We start from the raw sequence: 25219 nt of genomic DNA, 5'->3' as shown, positions 1-25219 counted from the left end.
AAAACATGCAGACAAAATAAAGTAGTTAAGTGAATTTCCTTATACAAGCGTAATAACCAGTGCTTGAAGAGGGATAACGTTAAGTGCCCGACGAACATAACGTTTCAAATCGCGCGTCACTTTAAGCGCTGGTCCTAATGAATCTTTTTTAAATTCAGAATTTTCATCCAATCTCGCCTCGAAAAATAAGATTTTTTTTGAGCTTTTAGACGACGCCTACGATTATGTATATCAAAACTGATTGAAAACACTGCATTATGCTTCGAAGTTCGGTAAAGTTGGCAACATATCTAACGTTACATATTCGAATTTAACGTTAACTTACCTGTGCTAACTGTTAAATTCATGAGTTCGTAAACCACAAATGATAATAATATTTAATAACAGTATCGTAGACAACCAGCTAACTACTTTCCTTAAAGTCAGCCTGTTTTTCCCTCAGGGACAAAATAACGTTAGAAGTTATCCACACTTAACGACTAACGGCACTGGTCAGCGCCGAAGTTTGAAACACTGGTTTAACGATTCAAAAAGGTAAACATCATAATTATTTAAAATAACGATTATTTAAAATGTTTTTTTTTTTTTGTAATTTAAATATCAGCATATTATTATAGTATTATATCACATTATGAAACGGTACTATGAGAATAAATGCGTAATAAAACACCAAACTGAGCAGAACTATTTTGACAAGCGGAAGAAGATGAAGATTGAAGATATCAGTTGACAGTACTATGGAAATACGATTCTTTTGCTCGAATTGATTTTTTAGGGAAGGATGTTTCAACAAACCTGTTCAAAAACTGATTCACCTGCTCTTTTATGCAAGCACGCAATGTAGGCAACATATACATATTATATCAATAATAATAATAATAATAATAAAAATAATAATAATAATAATGAACGTGAACTTTTGTACAGTTGTTATTTATATTTTTAATCTATTAAAAAATATGACATTATATTATTAATGCCACACACACACACACACACACATATATAAATATATATATATATATATATATATATATATATATATATATATATATATATATATATATATATATATATATATATATATATATATACACACACACACACACACACACACACACTGCACATAAACATACATATAGCGCACTGTTTTTGGTGTGTTATGTAAAATAAATCTTCAAAAATATTTTTGTGGCGTTATGCACATTGACATGTTTTTCATGTGATTTTACATAGGATATGTAAATTTACAGTCTATTTCTGCAATTGTACAATTTTAAACTGTATTTCAAAATTACGTGGAAAAAACTGTAAAATAAAACAGTAAAATTCCGTAAAATAACAGTTTTTTTTTACAGTGTATCTTTCGAGTCTTCTTAGCGTGCTAAGAGTGAGCGTTATCGGGATCCGGGCCATGTACGGTCCGAGTACCTGCGTATAATTCGTTTTTACATTTAATATTGAAATCTTAAAAATGATAAAATGCCACATTTTTCATTTTTCCATTTATTCAAACAAAACGAAAAATCAAGACTTAGGCTTCATTTTTTCGTTTTTACTTTCAAGGACAGGAAACAAATAAACAACTTGAATTATCGATTTCTACACGTGGGCGGGAATTAAACGCCCCTCTCCGCTGTGGTCAACCGAACATTACAACAAAATAATAGTCCTAAAAACATAATAAGAGTCCTACGCTTCTACGTATTCTTAACATGTTTATTTCTACTACATTTTCTCTTTCTCTTCATTAAACAGGGCCAGGGCCAGGTTTGCGAGTCATTTTGTGATCGTTCCTTATTGTTTCACGTGCGTTTCCCCAAAATTCACTTAACATAACCGCATTTCTGGGAAACGCACGTGAAACAATAGCGAACGATCATAAAATGAATGAATGAATGGCTTTACACAAACTGTACCGAGGCAGAGCCTACAGAGCTTTCTTTTGTGTAGGCATGAATTCTGCAACCTACCAGTTGAAACATTTAGTTTATCTCATAAATATTAATTTACTTCCAACCTGCACTCACAAAATTCTACTAGCCTGGGCTGAGTTTCCCAAAAGCTTTGTAAGCCTAAGAAGTTTGTAAAAACGATCGTACAATTGTTCTTAATATCAGAGGTGTCAGATTTCTGAGCCAATGCTTCATGATAACCAATCATAAATGATTCTGTTGCACTTATGAATGCAATGGCTAATCAGAGACGTGCAGAAGAGTCATAACTGAAACACGGTTTTTTGTTTACCTTTTCTCTGACTGAATTATTTAGCGAATTCTCTCAGCAAAAACAACAAAAGGTGCAGATGTGCATACGAATATAAGATATTTGTTTCATAATGTAAAGTGACATGGCGCCCCTGCTTAATATTACGGTCTGTTTCCCAAAAGCATCGTAACTTAAATGAATAGTGAAAATGATGTCATTAATAACTCTCATGTCGTTCCAAACCCGTGAGACCTCCATTTATCTTCGGGACACAGTTTAAGATATTTTAGATTTAGTCCTCCATTGAAACTGTGTGTATGGTATACTGTCCTTGTCCAGAAAGGTAAGAAAAACATCATCAAAGTAGTCCATGTGACATCAGAGGGTCAGTTAGAATTTTTTGAAGGATCGAAAATACATGTTGGTCAAAAAATAACAAAAACTACGACTTTATTCAGCATTGTCTTCTCTTCCGTGTCTAATGTGAGAGAGTTCAAAACAAAGCAGTTTGTCATATCCGGTTCGCGAATGAATCATTCGCTGTAACTGGATCTTTTTGAACCAGTTCACCAAATCGAACTGAATCGTTTAAAACGGTTCGCGTCTCCAATACGCATTAATCCACAAATGACTTAAGCTGTTAACTGTTAACCGACAGAAACGGTTCTCGGTTCAGTGTAGTTATGATCCGAAAACCGATGCAACCGATTCTTGACTCGAGAACGAGAAAGGCTCCGGCAATGGTGTGTACGTTAGTTATCTGACTCTGCTGATTATCCACACAAATTTGCCCTCTGCCTTTATTTGTCCATGTTGACCACGCCCCCGGCCACTATCAGAATTGCTTACAAAAATGTTTTGTTTTCCCCAACAAACTTGCTGAAAGTCTTTAGGAGCTCTGTAATGTTCTCAATAATGTGCTTGTGTGTCTGTTTTTCAGGGTCATGTTCAGATCAGATTTCTGTCATCATCATCCTCAGTTTTCTTCTGACAGCTTGTCCGTATCTGCTGGTGACAGTCGTGCTGCTTTACAAATGCTACAGAGCGAGAGGTAACACTTCTGTCTGATCCGTCTCTCATCTCAATGGACCTCATTCATCAAACCTGAGTAAATATACGAGTAAATTATGAGGAATTTGTGCAAAAACAGAGCTTCCTAAAAACTCAATATTGTCTGTCTGCAATACTGGAGGCCGCTCTTTCAGGAACACATTTGAAGGAGCACAGTTCTAGGACCCTAGTGTTTTTGTGACAGCGTCTCGTATCGAGTCGGATAACCGCAGTCCCAGGAACACATTTCCAGGACCCTAGATCTGGAGAACCGATAAAAGTGCACAAAGGCAGTATTTTCACCCGGTTTTAACTACTTAAGAGTTTTAGAGGTTTTTATTTAAGGTTTATTTGACCCAAATACGACTTTCTTTATTGCAATTAAACCGTGTTCCTAGGGATGTTGAGTAATTATTGGGTCTAAGTATCATAATATAATAACTCATCAATAAAATAAAGAAGGAATCATGGTTTAGTCTTTTCAGTCACTAGACTAACCTCATTTTCAAGAACAGAGGGAAGACACAAGGATAACTCTGGCGTAGATTTATGGTTGTATAAAATAATATATTACAACAGATGAACTTGAACACACACAAAAACCTCAAAAAGAACTTGATGAACAACATCTTCAGCGACTCTTAGAGAGAAAGAGAGAGAAGTGAATGAAATAAGAAACGTTTAGTTGAACATGTTTTATTCTCTCATTTTAAATTTCATATTTAAAAGATCTTAGTGACAACAGAGAGCACACACATATACAATAGAAATATAATTATATAAATCTTTATACCAATTAATGTTCAAAATTCTGTTATTTCATACAGTTCAAAGATTTGGAAACAAAAAATGTTTCTTGAAAAATTCATGTCAATAAAACCCATCTGAACTGAGAAACAAATTATAGATATGCGAGAAATCTAAATATAAATAATATAAGTAATATAATAATATAATATAATAATATAATATGTAAAGCACACATTGTGATGAATGCAGCATCACTTCACCTGATTCTCTCTCCTCTTTTCTCAGTTGTTTCTCTATCACTCGATTCAATTCTTCAGCTTCACTGAAATAGTAAACAGAGAACAGAATCACTGCTGGGTTAACAGAAATAGTTATCGCTTAAAAACAGGAAAGATTGGACATTATGTAAAAACAAAGGCCGCTTTATCACAAGCAGAAAAATCCCAGTCATTTCCACAGATCTGGCGTTACAAGATATAATCAACTAAATATAATCTACAAAAATGATAATAAATCAACAAAAGGTAATATTAGTGAAACATGAAACATCAGCTGCTGTCCTCTTTATCACGTCTTGTTTATGAAATGCAGATTACGGGCAATCATATTTCATTAAAATATTTAATTCTGCAATATACTATTCACCACAATATCATGCCCAGTCTTCTCAGTCCAGGATCAATTTTCTGAGCAAGATCTTACACAATAATAAAATAATAATAATAATTTAAAACAGACATACATTAGAGACATCAGTCTGTACAGACTTTAGAAACAGAACCAAAACATGACACAATGTAACACGTGTGTTTTAACAGTCAGTTATTATGATGACTTCTATGTATTGTCTGAATATTAAATGTCATATCTCTCAATCAACATTATAAAACCATGTTAAAAAGAAGAGAGGAAGGAAAGGAAAGGAAGTAAAGAAGAGACGTACTCATAACATGAATTGTGGGGTTAAGTTAAACAGGCTGACTGTGAGCACGTGACAGTTAAAACACTAAGATTATTAAAAACAACTTAAAATGGTAAAACAATGAGTAATTAACAAGCTTTCACAACGAGCGTACTTCAGTTTATTGTGCTGTCACTCAGTCAACACAAGATTACCAGTCATGCAACAGATTCATAAAACCAATCAGAGGCTAATATATGATGACTTTATGCATTCAAGACTATTTACAAATCACCATCACTTCAGCTAGACGACGTTAACTTTCCACTGAAATGCATCACAATTGTTGCAAGGCAAGTTTATAACACAATGGTAATTCAAGTGAAAGTGAAGTGACATTCAGCCAAGTATGGTGACCCATACTCAGAATTTGTGCTCTGCATTTAACCCATCCGAAATGCACACACACAGAGCAGTGAACACACACACACACACACACTGTGAGCACACACCCAGAGCAGTGGGCAGCCATTTATGCTGCGGCGCCCGGGGAGCAGTTGGGGGTTCGATGCCTTGCTCAAGGGCACCTTAGTCATGGTATTGAAGGTGGTGAGAGAACTGTACATGCACTCCCCCCACCCACAATTCCTGCCGGCCCGGGACTCGAACTCACAACCTTTCGATTGGGAGTCCGACTCTCTAACCATTAGGCCACGACTTCCCACATTCAAAGGGCTAAACATAAAAGAAAGTAAAATAATCATGAAGAAAAATAATAACTAAAATAAAAACATTTTCATGATTTGAAAGTTTACGTCAGAACTGCTTTACGAATGATTTAAAAAAAAATCTTTTCTGCTCGTGTTTCATGAATGAGGCCCAATGTCTTTTTCCTCAAACAATTCACATTCAGACAAACCTTTACTCTGTCTTTTATATCTGTTATATAGATCCATATTTATCTATAAATATTATTTGATTCATAAATCAATACCTGCAGTGGAAGCAAAACAGAAAGTGTCAAATTGAGCTGAATATAAATGTTTTATGTGTGTGTGTTTGACAGTTAAATCTAGTGAAGCCCAAAGGCAGTCGGCTGTAACAGAGGAATAATCGTCTCTTCTCCAAAGCTCAGAGTCACAGGATGCTGGAGTCTCAGGCTGAAGGCTGGAAACACACTGGACACGAGCAGTCCATCACAAGACTAACACACACACATTCACACTCTCACTCAATCCAGTGTCTCTGATTCACCTGCGCTGTAGATTAGATTGTGAACACAACACATGGAGAACAAGAGAACTAACTCCACACAGAAAGAGCTCCTGCTCATCATCGACTCCAAAACCAGTTTCTTCATGTGTGTCAGATTCACTGGAAGCTACTGAAAGTTACCCTTTAAATACCACAAACAACAATTATAATGTCAAATTACACCTGAACAACATGCTGTTTTTATGATGCTAGATGCTTTCTGTCGTCGGAGTAAAAGGAGTTTGAGTGTAATTCTATAAATGTCTCTTTGCTGTTAAATCTTTACAGAATTTAAGGTAAAAGTAACTTTTACAGTGTTAGTAATATTTCAAGTCAAACACTTACTGGACTGAAGCAGCTTATATTTACCTGATTATCCAAACATAACTGTATTTGTTCTTCTCTCAATTATCATTGTGTTGTGTTATATCTTCAACATTATAAGTATTTAAATATCATTTATGTAAATATTCTGTTACACTGTTCTAAAGATCTCATTGATTTACATTATCATCTTTCAGAATTTTATCTCCATATAACTATTATCATCTGCACCAAATTACATTTTTGCTTCGTTTGGGCCTTGGAGTATTTTTTTTTTTTTTTAACCTTTCCTTGTTTATAAAAATGTTCAATAAACTATCATATATATAAAAAAGTGATTTATCCTAATCTCATATATAAAACTTGTTCTACCATGACCACAAATGTACATGATCTGATGAAAATATATAGAAAAACATCACATTATGAATTAACAGTTATAGAAATTCTTCTGATTTAACAGAAAGACCTCTTCTCCAGATGATGTGGTGCTCTTCAAGAGTCTTCGGGTTCGTTGATGATGTTGGTGTATTTGGTCCCGGTCTTTGTTCCTCAGACACGGCGTGTTTGTCCAGTTCTCCGGCAGCAGCAGACGCACGGCGGTCTGGATCTCTCTCGATGTGGTGCTGGAGAGACACGACACGACACAAGACGAGACGACACGACACGACACGAGACGAGACGAGACGAGACGACTCACCGGAGATGCGCTCGAAGATGTCGTTGGTAACTTAACCCAACTCCGTGCTTCCTGTAATGAGAGCTGTCAATCAAGGTACAAGGATGTCCCTGTGTGAAAGTGACCAATCATAAGAGGGTCAGTGCCCTCCTTGGTTTCCGCCCCCAAATTGTCAAAAGTCATGTAGACTCGAGGGAGCAGAAATCCACTGCGCGAGCAGGATTCCACTGTACAAGCAGAGTTAACCTATGAGAGTAAGCCAGGCGCTCGCTCACAGCTACCTGTACACCTCTCGGTTGATGAATTTGTGCGCGAGTACTTTTATCATGCCAGATGAAGGTTCATTTTTGCGCGAGTGAAATAACATAATGCCCGTGTCTTACACGCTCATAACTTTTGACTAAAATATAACGCCATAAGCCCCCCCCCCCCCAGGTTCTGGAAAGAGAAAAATAAATTTATTAAAATAAATAAGTTTTACAATCCATGGGGACGATTTTAAACTGTGGGTACAGGTTTTCAATTTGCATCCTTCAATTTACAAAAATGCACACACAGTTTATTTATTTCTCTTCCCCTGAGCTTCAGGACAATGACCACAAGAGGGAGTTAAACCACCTTTTAACATTATTTAACATTAGAAAACTGATGGGATATAAAATATAGACTGATGTACCAAGTACATTTTATACAGACTGTCCCCGGTCTTAATAATGCCAAAGCACAGCATCCTTAACACACACTAAACCTCTCCAATACTGCTCTGGAGCACTATACAACGCTTAGTGTATCCCATCATGCATCATGTTTTGGAGTAAATCGTCAGACTTGTTGCCGAGATCAATGTACAGTATGTGAAATATTACTAATTATTAGATATTAAAAATTTCTGTAAACACATAAGTGTGTCCCATAAGGCAGTGGCTCCCTATCCTGGTCTGGAGAACCCCAACACTGCACATTTGATATGTCTCCCTGTTCAAACACACCTGATTCAGCTCATCAGTGAAGACTCCAAGGCCTCAAAACTGTGTTTGTCAGATAAGAGAGACACCAAAACCATGCAGTGTTGGGGTTCTCCAGGATCAGGATTGGGAAACACAGTCATCAGGTCATGAAAAGTTCGACACACACACTTGTGGTCATCATGCTCACTCGAACACTAGGCCAAATACAGGAAAGACGTCAAATAAGTAATCAAGTGGTCAAGTGCAAAGATGGCAAGTGTGGGTATTTGGACAGTGCAACAGTTTAAGAAACAACAAATGCTGTACAAATTATAACAGCAGGAATGTTTGATAAAAGAGACAAACTATCACAGACTTACTGCTGCAAATGTCTGCCTCCGCAGCTTTCTGTCTTCTCCATTTCTAAAGGAATACCTCTCCAGAAACACCACTGGACTGACTGCCTTTACGTCTTTTCAGCTAAAAATAAAAATAATAAAAAAGGGGAGAGAAAATAAAATTGAATAATATACAGAATGTTAATAATGATCTGTGAGCAAAATATTTAGATATAAACTGATATGAATGAACTGCAAGATGGAAAAATACATTTTTTTATTATTTTTTTATAATGTTTTATTTTTTTTGGATTTACATTAAAAGGTATTAAAAGCATGGTACAGAACATATGATTACTATGATATCTGTCATATAAGAGCACATAAAAACACTAACATTACAGTGATACAAACATAGCTGGTTTAGTGATTATTGTATTGTTGTATTGGTTACTAATATACCATGGTAAAACTACAGTTACTGTGGTAAAAACATGGTAAATGTCCCGTTTACTGTGTTTTGACTTCACATTTCATTTATTACTACTGTAAGTGTCGTGATTACCATGATTTTACTACAAATACAACATCATTGAACCTGAAATTAATATAAATCGGATCGAAGGTCTATGGCAAGTCACGTGACCGATAGAGTTTAATCACCCCAGTTAGCAGCTGTGTTCATTTATTTAAATGCAATGAAACTCACAGACAGCCGCGGATGACCGATATAATACAGCGATTAAACATATGGCGCTAATCTGATTAATAAAGAAGACAGAATACATTTTATAAAAGGCATTAAAAGAGCGTATTTACGACTACTCACCCAAACTGTGGAACTGACGGCAAGTATTGCGATGTGTGCTGAATGAGACTTCTTGAACGTGATTTCATAGCGTTAAACATCTCATGTCATCGCGTCGAAGTTCTGACGCCAAACGTTTCCCACTGAAAGCAATGAAGGTCGTAGGGCGTCGATATTTCGACGCCAATAGGCACATTTGGCGTCAGTAAAGTGACGCTAGGGGCGCTTGACCATTCTTCGGTTTTTGACGCCTTTGGGGTGAGAATGGGTTGGGGGACCCAAAGAAGGCCAATCAAAGTCAAATGTCAAAGTGCGTATGAGATTAAGACGCCACAGGACAGGGACAGAGGAGGCAGTTTCACTCTCTGTAGATCATGGCCTTGTACTGATGTCTTCAGGTGTTTCTTCATACCTCCACTGCTGTTTCCTTCATGTGTAGAGGCCAGAGCTTGTGCTGCAGAAAGAAAAGGTAAGATTTTCTAATAAGGGATACGGTCAAATTATACTTCAGCTATAACACTATATCTAGGATTCCCTAAATCCTATTAAACATTACAGTACATTGAGGATCATCATCATTCATCAAAAACAACTTTCCTTCTTAGCATCATATCCTGGCTCTAATAAAAAAAGATACAGTAACAGCGCTTACCTTAATTAAAATTCATCTTCACTGTCTTCATCTGCATCCATCTCCCTGCTCTCTGATGCTCCACTCACAGAGTACATGTGACTATTGAAACACTGGAACATCTCTTGGCTTGCAGCATAAGCCTTCTCTTCTCAGTCTGTATTTTATGTGGAGTATGCTGCTGAGAGTTTCTTGTCCCATTCTGTTCCTCAGTTTGGACTTGACCAGGCTCATCTGTGAGTGTGGTCTCCACTGCTGTCTTTGTAATTGAGCACCTCAACCCAAAAGGCCTCTGCCTGGCTGTCGTCCTTGTTTGTCCATGGGAGATATGCAACAGCCTGATACTGTGTTTCAAGAGCTGCGAGATCACCAGAGTAGAGCTTCAGCATTGAGACTGAGCTGAGCTGTGGTTTAGTTTGTGACAGGATGGCAGTCGGACTGAACACAGTCATAGATTTCCATATCTGGATGTTAGCTGGGAGTCTCTGTTGCACTTGTCTGCCCGCCTCCACCAAGAAGTCACGGCACCTGCTCTTCATATTTCTCTCAGCCGTGCTCTCCATTCTTGCTTCATCCAATGCCATCATGAAGGTGACCCCATTATTGACTGCACCCACAGGTAACACAACACTGGGGTCTGTAATGTCAATTGCAAGCAGTTGTTCATCTGATGTGGGGATCATTCCAGGTCTCACCACTCTGGAGATGAGGCAGCGAAAGAAAAGAAGCAGACACTCCAACATCTTGAATGGATTGCCCCTGTCCTGCTGGAACAGCTTGTTGATCCTGTTGAATTCTTCTAGAAAAGGCATTAAAAACAGCAGGTACAGTTTGTTAACAGGATCACTGTACATCTGGGGCCCGTTCTTCGTACGTCGCTTATTACATCCGAGATCAAATGACACATCCAAGATGATATCATCGTGCTAATCATGATCCGGCTAATTGGGTTCTTCGAACACACCTGTTGTGTATGATTAGTATCGCTGGGTTGAGATAATTGCGCGTTCATGTGTTGGCTTAAAACGGGATATGTATCGATACTCGAAACCATGATCAGCAGTGCAGCGATTGGCTGGTGGCAAGACGGCAATGTAATGATGTCATATAATTTAAAATGACACCCGACAAAAAACTTTACAAATTTCTGGACTTTCATAAGGAAACAGCCAAGCAAACAAAACTACATAAATGTTATAATAGATACATGAAACAGATAATAGATGCATGTTTTTATTTTATTAGAATTTTTTTCATGATTCCCAATTATTTATATTCACAATTTATAATAGTTGTGCAGTCTTTACATTTTTATTTCAATGTAGAAATTATCTATTCATTTCATTTTATATTTGGACAGATTTGTTACGTGAAAGCATTAATGAAAGTTTCTTAATATCATGTTATCTGCATCTCCTGCGCTCCATCAAGCCACTCTTATAATAGCAGTCATCACTCAAAATAATGCACGACTCTATTATCTGTATAGCATGTGTGTAAGACTCTAATACAGTTATGAAGTAATAGTTTTATGACAAATAAATATTTCAGTGAGTAAAACTGGCTGTCTATAGTAGGCTGTTATGGACTACACAGCATTTTTATATTATTTTTAAATAATTTTTTAAATGATTATTATTTTAAATTATTGTCCCTGGATCGGTACGATACTCTTGTAATAACGTAGCGGTGGTAACAGACATATTTTGAGTATCAGTTCTGGTTGAAAAGAAGCGATCTAATCCTGTTTACATGAAATAAGCTGCTCCCGAGCAGGTTTAAGCTTACGGACCTGTTGCTATGACAGCAGCTCCGGGATGAGCTTCGAAGAACCAAACGATCCAAGATCACGCCAAATCGTCAACATTCAAATCCAGCTAACTGAGTTAGCGACATACGAAGAACGGGGCCCTGGTGCAGGATTTCAGCATCATAACATCTCTGGTGTTCTTTGGTTAGCTGAAAGTGAAGCTTCAATCCATCCCACTGATTGAGTATGTGTGAACAGCAATCATGGATGGAAAGCCACCGTGTACCTGCCATCTGAACAAGGATCAAAGGGATTTCACTAGGATTGATGAGACTGTAGATCTTTGCATACTCACGGCGGCAAAGAGCACTGTTTGTGAGAATGAGAGACCAAGTATTCAAGGTTGTGTGGGAGGATCTCCACTGCCTTGCTTACACACAGCTGTATGAAATGGCACAAGCACTTGAGCAGCTGGAGATTTGGGTTTTTCTGTAGAAGTTGAGTGTACACTGAATTCCTCTTCCCTACCATGACACTGCAGTCATCTTTACCTAATCCAATGCACCTTTTGATTTCCAGTCCAATACTCTGTAGAAAACAGGTCAGAGTGGAGGCAATACCTCTGCTATTTCACCCTCCAAGTTTATTAAACCCAAAAAGGTGGACACAACTTTGTTCAGTGTTATACTAAAGTAGCGGATTACCACACACAGTTGCTTGACAGATGAAATGTCTGTGCTTTCATCAAAAACAAGTGAGTAATCAGCACCTCCAATATCCCTCTGAAGTTCTGTGAACAAACACGGAGCAATGGCATGGTTTATTAATGCCTTGCATTTTGATGTCTTTATCACAAGTTGAGCACATTAACTCCCCAAGGTGATCCACTGATTTAATGGATGTGTGACAAGCTACATCAGCTCAGCTCTCTGTCTTGACTCGTTCTGTTTGGAGACCGCGAAACCCAATGACCGTAAGCCTCATTGAGGAGAACGGTGCTGCATTTTTTTTGTTTCTCTGTGTTAGCATGTTGTACGAGGTCTGCATGGTCCGCACATATTTCACACTTACTCTGCACATTGCTTTTGAGTTTCCCCCACGATGGGGTTTAATCCATTCTTTACTCCTTTCTCTTTCTTCCATTCTTTGTTTTATTTATAACCGTATTTTGCCCACTTTGTCCCAGACATTTGTTCCTCCAAAAAACTCTCCTATAGTCCAGTCAGTCGCAACTCGTGCGCTTTCATTTAAAGTTTACGTCACACAATGACGACATTTCCTAACCAGAAAAAGAAAACAGATTGCCCTGCTCTGCCTCTGATTGGCTAGTACTCGTTGCCATCTGACTTTACAGAAAAACAAGCCCAAAGTTGCTTATAATAAGCGGACTTGGCAACACTGCTAATAATCATAATAAGCACACTCTTTTCGTCGCAACTTTGACCGGCACTCAGCTTCATGTTTTTTAATGCGTTTTGAAGTTACTTTTAAAATAGCCTGTCTCAAGCTGCAGCGATCTGTTTCATTCATTTTTGTGGTGTGTTTTTGCGCTTTCATATCTGACTCGATTTTGTAGAGATGCTACTGAGTTTTTAAGTCAGCAAAAAGTAGTGTCACACATACATAGGCTAATCATGACCGATCATTGTTTACATTATCAGTCATCTGTTACTTCAGAAAACTTGTGCACATCCCTATTAATAGTCCTGCTGTGTATGTATACGTTGCTAGTGTTGTTGTATTTCTTAAATATAACAGTTAATTTGAAATAACCCAATAACTTCATTCAGTAATTCTTATTCTTTGGGATTTAAGACAAGTCTGGGGTTGTCCTAAATTAAAAAAGTTATTCACAATGATTTTTAAGAAGATTCTTTTTTAGTTTTGTCTTTTACTTTATTCTATATAAAATATATTTTTAAGAATAATTTTTGGGAATACAAAATATTCTGAACTTTTTTTCTTTAAGTTAAAAAATAAGAAGAAAATTACAGTTTCGTGTATCCGGCCCCAGACTCTTAACAGCGATCTTGACGCGAGAGTTGTTCTTCTCCACATCGTAGCCAAGACCAACATTACTTTCTCTGATAATGGTTTTGGTTTTAATCATACCATGGTTTCTCACTTAGCTGGAGTAATATTACAGTAAACAGAGGTAAGGCTCACCCAAATTAAGGCTGGTGAACAACATCCAGTCGACCCTTTTGGGCTCATCTGGCTGCAGAATCATGTCTGATCTTCTTGCAAGTGTTTCTGTACATATTTATAAATATGCAATAATTATGTGTCTCAATTATTATAATTAGATAATGTTTGTAGAAATACGATAACCATAAAAAATGGTAACATCTCTAATATAATCATAGCATCAATGTTCACAGTCAAAGTGAGTTCTGCAGATGCTTCTCTCAGTGTTGTGGTTTGGTAGATAATGTACCTTGTAGTGGAAGTCACAACATTTTGTGGGTTGTTTCTATTGTGGGCCTAATTTTTCTGCAGCCATGTGGAAAATACTGTTACAATACACCTCACATTTTCATGTGTTGCATTGTCTTCTTTAGCTCATCACTGAAGACACATCTTTATTTGTGCGTTGATGACTTTAGAAGCTGCTTGAAGTGAGAAAATGACAGAAGTGTTAAAAGAGGCCTAATAAAGGTTGAGCTGATGGTTGTGGTTTGACTTCTGCTCTGTTTCTGCTCTATAGTTTTAACCAAAGCGGGGAAGATAGTTATTCTTATTCTGCATCTCTAGTTTCATAAACCTCAAAATATTACCACAAGAGCAAAAGATTCCCAGCAACATGTTCATGTCATTTTCATTTACTTCCCTTCTTAGAAAACATGTTCAATGTCACATTGAAGAATCTCTGTTTTCTTAAATTTATATTAGTTTAAATTCATATTGCTTTATTGGCATGACATACTTGGGTACACACTGTATTGCCAAAGCATTGTTCATAACAGAATACATGTAAAATATATGTAATTAATCCTAAACATTATAAATATTGTACCAAGACTGCAATGATCTACTCAGGTCAGGTCTAAGGCTGGTCTAACAACATCCAGTTGACCTACATGGAAATTCCCTTTTGGGGTCATCTGGCTGCAGAATCATCTGCTAATGAGACCCACCACAGTCGTGTCATCCGCAAACTTAATGAAGAGGTTGGAGTTGTGTGACGGTGTGTAGTCATGTGTCAGCAGAGTGAAGAGGAGCGGGCTCAGCACACATCCTTGGGGGGCCCCAGTGTACAGTGTGATGGTGCTGGATGTGTTACTGCCGACTCGTACTATCTGAGGTCTTCCAGTCAGAAAGTCCAACAGCCAGTTGCACAGTGAAGTGTTGCGCCCCAGCTGGATCAGTTTGTGAATGAGCTGTTTATGGATGATTGTGTTGAATGCTAAACTGAAGTCTATGAACAGCATTCTGAGTCCTTTTTGTCTATATGTGTGAGTGGTGCTGTTTTGTTCCTCAAAGCAAGCAAAGAAGGCGTTCAGCTTGTTCAGCAGGGAGATGTTGCTGTCACAGGTCTGCGGTGGGGGCTTGTAGTCCGTAATGGTCTGTATCCCCTGCCACAGGCTCTGAGTGTCTCTTCTGTTGCTGAAACAATTGGCTATCCTCCTGGAGTTCTGTCTCTTAAGACCCTTTCACACTGCAATTCTGGCAAATACACGGATAAAGTGTTCCGGCAATTGTTCCCGGGTCGCTAGATTTTGCACTTTCACACTGCCAGTTATTACCCGGGATATGTCCGTGCTTTTACACACAACCCGTAAAGGTCTCGTAATGACAGGTGACATCAGGGCATGACGAAAACTTTAGGCACGTTATACTTTCACTGAAGCTGGCAAACGATCTCGGCGTCAGCGCGGAAAGTGAGGAACTAACTGATCTCTGCTTCATTACAGTTTGCACATATTTTTTTGTTGCAAACATTGATCTTCCTTCAAAACAGCCGGTAAAAGAGTCGCTCGATAACATGCGTCATCACTATGACACGGCATTAGATCTGGCTTTTGTTCACGCAGCGCTCGTCCCGGGATTAAACCCGGCAATGTTACTAGGTCCCCGACCCGGGTTCAATGCCGGAATCAATCCCGGGACGTGTTTGCTTTCACACAGAAGGCGACCCGGCAATGTTCCTGCAATTTGCAGGGTCCGACGTGTAGTGTGAAAGGGGCTTTAGCCTCTCTGATGCCGCGGGATAGGTTGGCCCTAGCTGTCCTCAGGCCCACCTCATCTCCAGCTTTGAAGGCAGCGCTCCACGTCTTCAGGAGACTGTAGACCTCTCCTGTCATCCACAGCTTCTGGTTGGCCCGGACAGTGATGGTGTATGTGGCCGTTACATCATCAATACACTTGTTGATGTAGGCAGTGACAGTCTCTGAGTACTCTTGGAGGTCAGTGGTGCTATTATATGTGGCAGCCTGCTTAAACATATTCCAGTCAGTGGTGTCAAAACAGTCTTGAAGACCCTCTGACAACCCTTCAGGCCACACTTGAATTTGTTTGTGAACTGGTTTGGTGACTTTAATGAGCGGTCTGTTACAGCAGGCATTAGCATGACAGGGATGTGGTCTGAGGCTCCGAGGTGGGGGTGGGGGAGGGCTTTGTAGGCTCCTCTCTGTGTTGTGTAAACAAGGTCTAAAATTGTATTACCTCGTGTTGGAAGGTTAATGTGTTGGTGTGTTTTTGGAAACACACTCTTTAAGTCTGCATGGTTGAAATCCCCAGCTATGATGAGAAAAGCCTCAGGGTGTGCTGTCTGCTTCTCACTGATGAGCTGGTTCAGTTAATTTAGTGCATCGTTCCTGTTGCTGTTGTTGTGGTTCGTAGGAATGTATACAGCAACGAGCAGTATGGCTGTATATTCCCTCGGCAGATAGAACGATCGGCACTTAACAATCATAAACTCCAGCAGGGGTGAGCAGTGTTTGCAGATCACAAGCATCAAACAGCATCGTGGAACCACACATCATTGATGTAAACACAAATACCTCCACGCTAACCCCTCTACTATTTCCTCTCACACCACTTATTGGGCGAGATGCAGTAGTTGGGAGTCGATGATGGTGAAGGCCTCAGGAGCAGACAGAGGTCCCACTGCTCTTCCACGTGCGCAGAGTTAAACTCTAAAAATGTGGTTCTGCCAACATCCAGCAAAAACTCACGACTGTATGCACACTTAAAGACAGGTAGACACAATGAAGACATACAAAAAAACTGTGACTCACAAGACAAAAAACACGAAAACACCATTCTGACTGGACAGAGGGAAGCCCCTGCGTGTGGACGCATTGCCATCTTGCATACATTGTAATTGCAATTGTTGATGAGAGAATAACTCAGATAAGAGCGGGTCTTACATGAACAGAACTACATTAGAAGTCAGCTCATGATCTACTTGCTATTCTCTGATCTGTCCATAATCTGTGAGGCTTTGGCTGTGAACGAACAAAACAAAGCAGTGTGAGAACAATTACTGAAGACTTTCTCTTTTCAAGGAGAAAAACAGCTTTGACAACTTTAATAAAAGAGTAAATATCTTCGAATAGGTCTGGTTTTCTTCCTATTTCTTCATGTATTTGTGTGTAGAGTTTGTCTCCTCCCTCATCTCTTCTTGAAGTGTGAAAAGCAGGAAGTGTCTGATTTAGTTAAAACAGTCTGTTAATGTGTCAGTATGGGCTCCAGTGCACTGTCTCTCACACTCTGTGAGTATTTCATTATATTCTACACTATCTTCTGTTTTTAATACAGTATTCAGCTGAAGATTAATGCTTGTGCTGTGTGTAGGAGGGTCTATGAATCCACCATCTTGCTGTTTATCATATTCTTTATTGTTCAGATTAATGTGATGATATGTTACATGTGGATCAGATCCAGAGTTCAGAGAACATGTATTTATCTGTGCTGCTTGTGAAAGATGGAGGCTCTGTGGACGTGTGCTTTTGCTTGGTTTTGTTATAATACATGTTCTTGATATTTCAGGTAGTTCAGCTAATTCAGATGTATTTGTTTAATATGAGTTTGGTGTTGTATGATATTGTTTCTTTAAATAGACTTTCCTTCAGAGACATCAAGAGTTTGAGAACAGTGACCAAACACAAGTTTTCATCACTTTTAATTCTTTCTGCTACTCTTATTGAAAATGAATTGTGCATATAGTCCCCCCCCCCAAAAAAAAAAATGTTAGTTCGTTAAATCACTCTTTAAAATGACTGAATTTCATTGCAGAAAACACAGTCTATCAAACACGTCACATTTGCCAAAAAATGAAGCTCAAATGTTTCTCTGAACGAACTTCTGTTTTCTGAGACACCTTTTCTCTTATTTTTAATCAGTTTATCTCAACATCATTTTTAGCAGATGTGTGAAGTCAGTTCTCAGCAGAAAAACCACAGCTGTAGTTCATCATTAACTTATGAACATGTTCCTCTAACACTTGACAGTCAGAAAGTGTGTTCGCTCTTCATTTTGAACAACATATTTATTGTTTCTTAATATACTTCATATACATACTCACCGCTGGTTCTTTAACTGAACTGAGTTTGGTTCATTTAAAAAAATACTTCATGTGAAAACACACTAAGTGTTCAGATTCTTTCACAGCCACTATAGTGTCACAATTAACCCTTGTGCTGCTGAAAACCCTATAACACTTTGAAAGGCAGCCCTTTTAAAAAGTGATTGTAAATTAGGTGTTATTTATATTGAGCTTAAGCACCTCAGTGATTGAGAGGAAAAAATCATTATTTGTGGATCATTTTGTCACTAAGCAATAAAATATGAAAATAATTTGCACTGTTTATCACACTATAGTGTGTTTTAGGCTCAGATCAATGATGTCTGCAATCGATCAGTTTAAAAAATAAAATCAAACCCTGTCCCAATTGAAAGAAAACAAGCTGACAAAAATATTGAATTTAATATTTAGTGATATAGAGCATAATGAGAGATTTATAAGGAATTTTTTGTAGGCCGGTCATTTTTGACCCGGAACACAGAAAGTGTAACAAGTTGGGGGAGACTTCACAACATACAAAAAATGTTGTGAAGTTGTTACTCTCTGAGCAAAGTCAGTAGGTTTTAGTCCAATGTGATAACATTAACTTGTAGTTTTTGAAAAAAAAAATATATATATTATAAATTCTCTCTGGTTCAGAATGTCCTGAACACAAGATGAGGGTGGAGTCGATGATATCAGAGTCAAACAGGAAGTTAGGCTGTGTTCTCAAACACTTTGACCTGATGTGGTTTGGTCTTCTGTTCCAGTGAAGAGTCAGTGATGAGAAACAATCATCACATTAATGTTCATATCTGCTTGTAATGTGTGTTTACAAGTGTGCAACTGTTTTACTACAGAAATTATATATATGTATATAATAATATATATATATATATATATATATATATATATATATATATATATATATATATATATATATATATATATATATAATATAGTACTTTTTATCTAATGGACAGGTTATTATTATATTGCTGTTTTATCTCTTTTAATTGGTTAAATCAAATATACTGCTGGACAATAAACAAACATTTGTGTTCTATATTTTTTCTCTATATTTTCTCTATATAGTGGATTATATACTTTTATATATATTAAATATATTTTATCATTTCAATACTATAATCAGGGGTGCACATAAGTGGTCCGCAGGTCCGCATCCGCGACCAAAATAAAAAATGTGTAATATAAATATGTTCTGACAGCGCATTTGCGTACCCACATGGTTGACAGCTGTTAATGCACAATTACCATTTTAGATCACAAACTGTACTATATAAGTTTTATTTTCAACCTGAAAGCATAAATCTAGGCAATGCCTACCGTTTCAAAGCACAATTAAAAACTGTGACATTCATCCACTGACGCTCTTTAATCATAGACAGGCGGGAAGTCGACCGGAAGTTGAAGTCGGCTGCGTGCCGCCATCTTGTAGCAGAACTTCACTTGCGTTAGCATCCAATTGACTCCCATTCATTTTGGCGTCACTTTGACAGCGAATAACTTTACATCTGAGTCGTTTAAAGACTCCGTTTGTCCATTATTTATTTCTAAAGATACACGACAATGTATAAAGGGCTCCATTACCTTCTATGTTACATTATGGCCCCGTAGAAACAGTTTTTGTAGAAATAAGCTAACGATTGCGTCATAACCACTCGACTCACTGTCGCACAGTAGAGAAATTACCGTACAGACAGGAGGAGAACCTCGCAGGCAATCGGGGAGAGGTCAAGAGAGAAGCCCATAGATACAAGCCCTGGCGTTACATTTTAAAGTACTATACAAAATAATTAATCAGAATACTTACTCCTGCTCACTCACGCTAAAGAACTCAATCGAGTCACAATTTTCAGGACTTAACTTGACTTGAAGTGGAATACTCGACAATAACTTGAACTTATAATAATCAAACAGCAATAAAATTAATTTAAAAAAATATATATTCTTATTGTGACGTCAGCACCACTAATCAGCGTCTGTGCCTTTAACGCTGCACAATTCAAACCGCGCCAAACATGGAAGACAGTAATGTTAGTCGAGCTCCACAAATAGTCTTGTTTGGCTATAAGGACTTTGAACTGGACCATGCTAATAAAAAAAGATTTGCCAGATGCAAAATATGCAACGCAAAAATATCCGACACGACAACCACGACGTCAAATTCCATTCGACATTTCAAGAACCACAAGGAAAGGTAAGAAAGTAATCTCTTTCTTGTCAGTCAGTGTCACTAAGATCTATAACGATACTGTAATGAATTAATCTTTTATGTTTGGTATAATTTGGCCTTGATGCATATTATGTTTTTTTCTTATTAGAAATGTGACCATTATCATTATGATACGTTTCGTAAATAGATGTTATTTGGAATAGTTATTTGGGGTATTTGGCTATAACAGTGCTGTAGCCTGATTTTTGATTTTGATTGGCATCTTAAAATGAGCGGGACGCTCCATATATTACATGTAGGCTATAATGTCTGTATTAAATGTGCGCATTTTCAAGTGTTAGTGGACTGCGTGTGGAAACTAAAAAGCATTGTGCTGATACCATATTGCATGACAGGCTAACATGGAGGCGCCGATGTGATCACTAGCACCTACAAGTTTCTTTTTTTTTTTTTGGTCACACAGACAAGAATAATTTCAGCGCAATTACATATTAGGCAGTTTTTCAGTCACAGTAATTAGTTTATAAGATTATTAGTCCTTATACATGCTTAAGTTTTACATTCTATCAGTAACTTACAAGTATTTACATTTCTGTGTAAACATATGATAATGTGTGAATGCTGGAACCAATCTTTACGTGAATACATCAGTAAATGATCATCACTTAAATTAATTTAGATTTAGATTTTCCTTAAATTACAGTATTTAAAAAAATGTAAAGAATGTTTGTGCATACGAAAATAAATTTGTTTTAATGTTAACAGTTAATGTTAATGTTTACAGTTTTCCCTGATTGTTTTTTTTTATCCATGCAGATATGATGAATATCTCAAATCCAAGATACACTGTAGCGATCTACAGCAGCCATCCATGTCACAGTTCATTGTGCCCCAGACTACTACATATCCAGTCAACCATCCTCGACAAAAAGCCATTACAGAAGCAATAATATCTGATCTGATCATTAATTGCAACATGCCCCTGTCTATCACTGACAACAAGCACTTCATTCACTTTCTCTCCATTATGGACCCAAAATATACTGCAGTGAGCCGCAGAACCATCACCTCAAGACTTGACACAGTGGTGTCTGAGAGACAATCAAAACTAATAATTGAAATGGCCACAGTTGAAAATCTATCTGTCACTGTGGACATCTGGTCAGACAGAAGAATGAGAGGCTACCTTGGTGTCACCGCTCACTGGATGAACACTGCAGCAGATGCTATAACTTTGAAATCTCATCTACTAGCTTGCAACCGCTTCAAGCGGTCATATACGGGAGAGAGAATTTGTGAAGAATTTGAACAAATATGTGATCAGTATAAAATCAAACAAAAGATTGATCATATAATTTGTGACAATGCACCAAATATGAAGAAGGCATTCACCACATGTTTTCCCAGTTCCCTTGAAGCAGATGAGGATGATGATGACTGCCTTGATGATGCAGAACTTTGGAATGCCCTTCCAGTGGATGAAGAGGAGAGGCTGAATGAGACCTTGACCTCCAAAAGTCAGCATAGACTGCAGTGCTTTGCACACACACTACAATTGGTTGTTGGTGATGGTCTTAAAGAGACCAGGGCTGTCAGTTCGGCTCTGGCCAAAGCATCGCGGATCAGTTCTCTGCTCCACACAAGTACTTCTTTTAAGGAGGAATTTGAGAAAGAATTTGGCCAACGTGGAGTGCCTGCTTCTGTTGTTACTCGATGGAATTCGACTTTCCGACAGTTGAAGTCCTTGCTTAGCTGTGACTACCAAACTTTGTGCAAGGTCTTGGATGTTAGAGGGCACAGAGAGACTATTTTTACTCTAAGAGAGTGGGCTCAGATTAAAGAACTGGTCAACATTCTGAAGCCCTTTGCTGATGCCACTGATCTCACTCAAGGAGAGAAAGTTGTAACCATAAGTGCTGTGATTCCCTGTGTTCTCTCCCTCAACAATCACTTGGAAAATCAGAAAGAAGGAACACAATACTTGGTCAACCTAATCCACAGTCTTCAAAGATCACTGCAGAGAAGATTCAAAGGAATCTTTGTCAGTGTAAACATGTCTCAGCCAGAGACCAATGAAGGAATCCTGCCATTCTCTGATCCTGTTTATGTCAAAGCAGCTGTTCTTGATCCAGCCTTTGGGGTTATGTGGATAGAGCATGATGTATTGGTTGATGACAAGCTGAAGGAGCAGTTGACCATGGAAGTAAAAAGTAAGTTATAGGCTAATTCTATAATGAGACCCCATACTTGTAAATATTACATTTATTAGTAGTATTTTATTTATTTATTTTCAGAAATTGGAAGTGCTGCATAATAAACCATTAAAAGTTTGCAATCTTGATTTAAACACCCAAGTAATCTTATTCCTAAATGACAATGTTCAAAGTACGATCACAGCAAACATTAAATTCTGCATTGGCACTGCTGCTGGCCCAGAGAGAGCAGTTATCATGTATAAGTATTAAAATGAGACATTGAATCATTTATTCAGTTTCTGACTGCTTAAAAAAATCTTTAAAATTGAATATTCTTAAATAAACTAGAGCAATTAACATTTTGTCAGAACATTTAGTAAATTCTCTAGAATGTTGTGTAGGTTTATTTGTTTTTTTACATTTTTGTGTTTTAGATCTGATTCTCCAGGAGGCATAGAATACTAATATGGAACAGACAGGTGATGGAGATGAAGAAGAGCAAATCAAAGGTGATGAAACTGGGCTGTTCTTATACCACAAAAAGCAGAAGAAATCCACTCATTTCAGCCCTGCGGCCCAGCTCAACCATTACCTGGACAATTGTGATGGCCAGAACTGCCTTTTGTTTTGGGGAATGAACAGGGAGAAAATGCCTTCACTGTTCCAAATCGCAATGAGGGTATTAGCTGTGCCTGCTTCAAGCGCACCTGTCGAACGTGTGTTCAGTCATGGGGGGATTATTATGCGGCCACATTTTAGACTGTTTCAATTAAACTGAATTAGACAGATTGGATTATGCATCTTAGACTCTAAATGTTTTGTGTAATCTCAATTTTATTTTATTTTCAGATATTAATGTAGCACAGATATACATGTGATTCATATATATTGCAAATGTATAATGAATAAGATACATTATATATGTTTACAATTTCATCTTTTCTTTGCAAAAAATAAATATGTATCAACATTTTTTTATTTTAGTACTGTGACTTGACTTGACTTGAAACTTATCAGGACTCGACTTGACTTGCTTAGGGTGAACCCTTGAATTGACTTGACTTGCTTGATTTATCTGAACTGTGACTTGAGACTTGACTCGAGACTTGATGGTTAAGACTTGAGACTTCCTTAGACTTCGCCATGTGTGACTTGTCCCCACCTCTGGCTTCACTTGTCTCAATTGAGTTCCAATGGGGTCGCTTTGTCCATTTCTTTTACTGTCTATGATCATAGACAGGCAATCCGCCAAAATAAAAGTCGGCTGATTTTAAGCTTGAATATGATGAAAATGCTTTTGTATATTATTTTTAGATGCTTTTTTCCAAAGCGACTTAAAATTGGGGAATACATAAATCGATTCTCCTGAAAGAGGCAATCAAACAAAGTAGTAGTAAATATTAGCATTTTATTTTTAAGTTTATTTACTATAAAATAAATGCATTTGTATTTAATACTAAGACTGCTTTTTATTTTTTAATAATATTATGACACACTATTATTTAGTTTATTAACTATTATTTAATAAAAAAAAATAAAGTGTAATAATATTATAAATATTATTAATAAATGTTTTATAGTTGGATTTAATGGGTCACGCTATATGCAGTGTGAGGACCAAACCAAATCTCCAGGTTCTCTTATGAGAACCAGGCTGAAAAAATTATGTGCACCCCTGAATATAATAGATAAATTAGCACTGCGTTTTTCACATTTTATTATTTTTTTAGCCTACCTGAAGATTACACACATATAAACCATATATTATTTGTCATATATTATTATTATATCATCACATATTTGTTGTCTTCATGCTTCATCAATCTAAACGTTTGTTTTTATTCAGTTTAGCTTTGATAGCTGGATAGTTTGCTAGAAGGGAAACATTGCACATCAATATTGTGTTATTTCTTCTGAACAACAATCAATTACTGTATTTGACTTTCTGTACGAGAACACAATCCAGCTTCCAGTGTGAATTAAATATAAACTGCATGAGAGTTATTAACGCTCCTATAGACATATGCGGTATTCAGTAATGTGATATATCACTGTAATTAATATGCACAATATTTTTATCGTGGGCACTTCTAAATACCATGAATAATTATATATAAAAAATTATTCATAATTTGGAATGCATTTTAAGAATACTATTCCCATCAACTGGTCAAAATACACAACAACAACATTTACTGCTTGAAAGAGCGTGTGTTCTGATGTAATCAAACACATGAGGAACACGTGAGAGACGCGCTGCATGAAAGCACATTCACTCTCTGACAGCAGATGGCGCTAAATAATGAAATGCAGCTGTTACCCTGGAAACCCCATAAATAAAGCAGCTGCACTACTTTCTAAAACATATTTAAATAGACATTCAAATTTGTGTATCTGCTATGGTGTTCATCACAGCACCAAATACATAAATATTTAGACTTAATAGGCTAACCCTGGTTCTAACTGCACGCGGTAAAAGGCTAGAAATAAAAACGTCTGAAAATAATTAATATCTAGCACATGAGCATAGAGAGAGTTGTGAGTTTAAGTGAGAGGAGACACGTTTTAAGTGCGCACACTCTAAGCGCGAGAGCAGCGTGTATCTGAGCAAGCACGTCTGGTTTTGTGACAGAGCAAAAGAAATCTGCGTGTGAGCGGAAAGATTCGCGCTTGTGCATT

At 37.4% G+C, this 25219-nt stretch overlaps 1 protein-coding gene across 1 annotated transcript in view; it reads left to right on the top strand.

Moving 5' to 3' along the window:
- LOC132096018 (titin-like) overlaps positions 1-25219 on the top strand; it is a 73057-nt gene that overhangs the window by 35105 nt on the left and 12733 nt on the right. The gene's annotated exons all lie outside the window — the stretch shown is intronic.

The sequence above is a fragment of the Carassius carassius genome, chromosome 2, assembly GCF_963082965.1.
Source record: "Carassius carassius chromosome 2, fCarCar2.1, whole genome shotgun sequence".
Classification (NCBI taxonomy): domain Eukaryota; kingdom Metazoa; phylum Chordata; class Actinopteri; order Cypriniformes; family Cyprinidae; genus Carassius; species Carassius carassius.
Note: the sequence above shows the minus strand (reverse complement) of the source record. Positions and strands in the feature narration are given on the sequence as shown.